At 39.8% G+C, this 5,102-nt stretch overlaps 1 protein-coding gene across 1 annotated transcript in view; it reads left to right on the top strand.

Moving 5' to 3' along the window:
* The first annotated feature begins 550 nt into the window (after positions 1-550).
* Positions 551-5,102, top strand: part of frmd4ba (FERM domain containing 4Ba) — a 60,330-nt gene continuing 55,778 nt past the window's right edge. The window contains exon 1 of the mRNA XM_015053467.1: positions 551-819. The gene's annotated coding sequence lies outside the window, so the exon portion shown is untranslated. The remainder of the gene's footprint in view (positions 820-5,102) is intronic.

The raw sequence follows: 5,102 nt of genomic DNA, 5'->3' as shown, positions 1-5,102 counted from the left end.
AAACACTAAAAACATTTTTAAAAAACCATTACTATTACCACCAGGAATCCTACAGCCCTTCTGTTATCATTGCACTCCTGTTATTGAATGTTACTTCACAAGATGCTCAATTCCTCATTATTTTTTTTTTTAAATTATATTTCGTCTAGGAATTATAAAATCACTACTTTATTCTCCTAATATTGTGATTTATTCTCGTATTATTACGACTTTATTGTCGTAATATTAAAACTTTATTCTGGTAATATTATGACTTTCATTTTTTCTCGTACCATTATGACATTATTCTCATATTTTTTTATATTCATTTTTCTTAACCTGTCTCTAATAGTCAGAGCTTATAGTCAAAGCTTTCTGTTATCAGAGCTGGTTGATTTATGCCGCCGTGCTTTGTTCTTGATTTTTTTTTTTTTTTTCCTCCAATCAACCAGTGGAGGGTTTGGGCAGCAGAGAGCGCTTTCCTATTGGCCAACGGCGCCGCGTTGATGCAGCGGCAGAGGGACATTCAACTGTCCCATCCGAGGAAGGCAGCGCGGAGGCGGGGCAGGCGGAGAGGAGAGGATCGGAGTGTGGATGGCTCTCCGCGGAGCTTTTTATGCCGAACAGGCAACAGATTCCTCTCTCGGACTTTGTGGACGAGTTTAACGCTGATTAAGTGACTCCTTGTTCAAACCAAACACTTTTTGTAAGCTTTTTTGGGGGTTTTTTTGTTGTTGTTGTGAGAGAGGAGGGTTCTGAGTGACTGACCGGCGCCGGCTGAGGCGCTCCACGGCCAGACAATAAAAGTGTGAGCGATCAGATCACAACAAAAGACACAAGGTAAGAAACAATTCCGATTATTCACTAGTCGGTTCCAAAACGACGCGAAGGGATGCGATCACCTGTTAACACGGAGGGAAAACGTTTTTGTTCCATTACTGTGATTATTATTTTTGTCATGCTTGACGCTTTTCTGCACACTTCGCTCACAATGGATGAGCTACTTCTGAGTGATGCATATTCATTCGTGTTCACTTTCCCACTGAGTGCAATGTGTTTCCTGACTCAGATTTAATATAAATCTTGTAGATACAGAGACTGTGTACATGGGTTACAGGTCAGCTGACTCCTGCTGGCTGAATGTCAGCTGGATCAAGTGTTGACATGTCAACACCAGATCGTTGGTTTGTTCGTATTTATTTTGGAAAATTTAAGGAAGAGCATCAGAACTCCAAAACAAAAGTTGCAACAGGCCGTCTTGTCCTGACCTCTTTGTGAGGAAAAGCTCACTACGGTCAGCTGTGTCTGCTCTACTCTTCCCTGAGTGAATATCCTGTTTCCTGGCCAAATCACACAATGGGATAGGCAGGCATGTGACATCCTGTATGGGTCTTTTGTCACCCCTGGCTTATGAAAACACCAACACGCGCTCTAGCTTGCGAAAGTATTCATTTCCCTTAAACTTTTTTTAAGGATTTCGTTACCAAATGTCAGCATTCGACCCCCTTTTTACTGCAATACCTCTAAATAAGATCTGGTGTTTGTGTCAGATGGGACTAGAACTGCACAAGTTCAAGAAACAAACTTGCGACATTGATGATTTTCTCTTTTATTTCCAATTATCATAATGCCGATAACCCTCATCATGAGCATTAGCATCTTGTTTATCAAAAATCTACATCAGGTCTGGGTACCAAGGGCAGCTAGAGCTCATCCAACTGGCCAGATTTAGTTTTGGCATCCAGAATGTGAACGCATGGCACTTGAAACACAATATCCAACCAAATGTTGCATCTAGAAATTGTGAATCCACGTTACACACATTGATATTACAGTGGTGTTGCAATTTGAATAACATTGTGTGGCTCCAACATCCTGGTTTGCGCCAAAAATGCGTGACAGAAAGCCAACGCTGCACACCATCTCCATGGTGATAAGGATGTCCTGGAACCAAATGCAAGTAACTTATGGAGTAAAACTTGTTGAAGGCCTTAAAAGACTTGAGATTGAAATGGTTAATTCAAGACCTGGACAAGAACCCCAAACAGATGCTAAAGAGATGCTACTGTATCTAATTCAAGGAATATTTTTGGGCTTGAATGACCTAAATCTAATGGAGAATCTGAAGAATTGACGTTCATAGATGCTTTCCATCCCTCCTGACTGAGCCTGGGCTAGTTTGTTCTGCGGAAGCAGAAATTAGCATTTTAGCTGTAAAAACAACCGAGGGGATTCATTTGTGTACAACCGAAATCCATGTTTAGCACTACTTTGTGTTCATCCATCAAAACAAATCAGATTGAAAGATCCAGAAGCCCTGCTGAATAAGACTTTTACAAGTCTCTTAAAGCAGGTGATTTGGTCCGACGCGGTGAGAGGGGTTGTCTTCCTTTCACTGAGTTGTGATATCTACAGGTCTGGTATGAGGAAAAGCCGGTGAGAGGAAGATGTGAGCGAACGACACAGAACAAAAGGCCTCCTTTGTGTAGGTGACTGTATTGAATTTGTTCTTTGTAGGAGCAACATGTGCTGCTTTTCTTTCTCTCTCTCCGTTACTCTGTCTGTCAGAGGGACAAACTGCACAGGCAGCGCTGCTTTTTGTGTTGACTCTCCGTCTGGGATGTTTTCCTGCTTTTTCAATGAGGTCAGCACTTCTGATTCAGTAAAGCCACCAACCGTCGCAGGCTACTCCAAACGCCGCTGCTCAGTTTGACAGGTGTGAGTCAAGGTAAAGGCGTGTTTTTCAGAAACGTATACATTCAACCTGAGCGGTGCGACCCGAGCCGACGACTTGTTCCCAACCTTTCCTCAGCATTTTTTTTTACCTGCTTTCCCACACATTGTCATTATCAGCGTCTTTTGTTCAGATTTGGATGAGAACCGTCTCCAAGTCAGGCTATGTGATACGGCATTTAATGCTGGTCTGTACAATTCAGTACTTGGCGTAGTTCTGGTCAGACTGGTTATGTGTGTAACAGGACCTCCGCCCAGAAAGATCAAGCCCTTGATTGTGCCCTGCGTCAGTTGACGGTGTGAGATAAAGTGCCTGTTAGTTCAACCAGGAACTTGGTTTTTAAGTACAGGATTAAAACCTAATGCTCAGCATTTTGCTGCTGGAAGCTTAATGTCGGAGTAAGAGCAAATAATTCTTAAGATTTTTTTTACATCAATGTAAGACCAATGATGTGCAAGATTTCCCCTAGAAAACTTGCTAAGCCCAGTGGTTGCTAGGGCAGTGATTCATCCAACAGCCCGTCACGTTTTTGAGTTAAAAAGTGTTTAAAGTTAACAGGAAATGTGAAAATATCACTTGATAATTATGTGTTATTGGCAGACTGGAATATTAATACATGAACACCAACTCTACAGTTTTAAAAAAATGCAAACATTTAAAAACAGATTTAAATAAGTAAGCAATGCTTAGCCTGGTAGGGGCACAAGTAAAGCCTGATGGCCCGCCAGGCTTATAATGCACTGGGAGAAACCCTGATGTGATTCAGAACTCTTCCAAGATCCAATGGCTTCCCACCTGCTATTGCTAAGATCATCGATTCTAGCTGGATGCATTGGTAGATACTGCAAAAGTACTTCACTTCGGTATTTTCTGCATATTTTCATAGTTTGGTTGGTCTTGTGATATATAGTCATATGAATTATATATATATATTTTTATGTCTTCAAATCACATTTTGATTGATGCTAATTTTACTCTGAGAAATCGCATAAGAAGATATAGCACTTCACAGCAGCATAAGCAAACAAAAATAAAGACAATATGAATATTCATAATAACAACAATGAATTTTCAGAGTGTTTTTGATAAATAAACCATTTTCACAGTAATAACCACAGTCCAATTCAGAGTAATATAAACAGGCAGTAGTGCATTGAATGGTAAAATAGGAATTTGAAATGCTAATAAATTATTTGAAAAATTACGAGATATAATGACACTTTGTATTAACAGCACATCATTCAAAGCGTATTTATAAATTATTAACAGTCTATATGCAATCTAAGTCATTTAGTAATAATAGACTGTGCCAGTATAAAGAGCAGAGAGAGGTCCACTTTTTACACCAAATGTATAATTACATGACTTATGATACCAAAGCCACCTTACTAAGTAAGGTGACTTTGGTATGTTATTTTTTATTTTTATTTTTATTTTTTTTTACCTCAGCTTTAAATATTGAAAAAAAGTGAAAGTATGAAACTGATCTGTATAACTGCAGTATGTCTGGAATTGTAACTATTGGTCCATAGTGTACATACCCAGTCTCTTACCCACTGACCAATATAGGCCCACCCTCGGCCCTGTAAATTGGCTATAGGGAACGACTCCTTGGCTAACTATTGTAGCTAATATACCATCATGTGTAATATGATGCAAACACATCAACTAAAGAAGAAAAAGGAAGTAATCAAATGAAAGTTGGACTGAAGCCAGCTTCCTTTGTTCAACCATGTAAGCTGACACAAAGGACTGGTTCACTTGGGAACCAAAACAACAATAGAGATGCTAAAGCAGTGAGACATTTGAATGAAAAGATTTCTATTCACCGGCTATGAGCTCTGGTAAGCTAGTTTCTGACTGTAGGACTGTTTGTATAGTGAGCATTATAGGAAAACTGTTTGTTTCGGTCACTATTGCTGTGTATTGAGCTGTATCTTTAGAGGCTAGCTGATTTTTGTCTGTTTTGCTAATCACACTTTTGGACAAGTTTCGCAAGGGCGTGGTCGGACATGACTGCTCGTTGCTCTTCTGTAGTCAGACTAATCTCGATGTGTGGCTTCAACAAATGCATGTGACTCTCACACTCAAAGTGAAACAGGAATATTCTTGCGATCGGTTAGTTATTTTCTAACAGTGGCCAAAAGATGAGGACTGTGTTTTTGTTCAAACGTATTGCTAACCAGCTCAGCCACGGCCACCGCTAATGTTTTTGGACATATTGAACATTTTTGTCACAACCCGGAGATGCCACATGCTATGCTAATCAGACGTTCTGTCTGCGTTAGTAAAGATTCAGTCACTTTGCCAGTGGTGGAGAAAGTACTCAAAAAAATTACTTAAGTAAAAGTGCAAATACACAGATAAAAATGTACTCAAGTAAAAGTAA

This window comes from Poecilia latipinna, unplaced genomic scaffold, assembly GCF_001443285.1.
Source record: "Poecilia latipinna isolate Pla-1442-1.1 unplaced genomic scaffold, P_latipinna-1.0 Scaffold1182, whole genome shotgun sequence".
Classification (NCBI taxonomy): domain Eukaryota; kingdom Metazoa; phylum Chordata; class Actinopteri; order Cyprinodontiformes; family Poeciliidae; genus Poecilia; species Poecilia latipinna.
The sequence above is the reverse complement of the archived record's forward strand: the minus strand, read 5'-3'. Positions and strand labels throughout refer to the sequence as shown.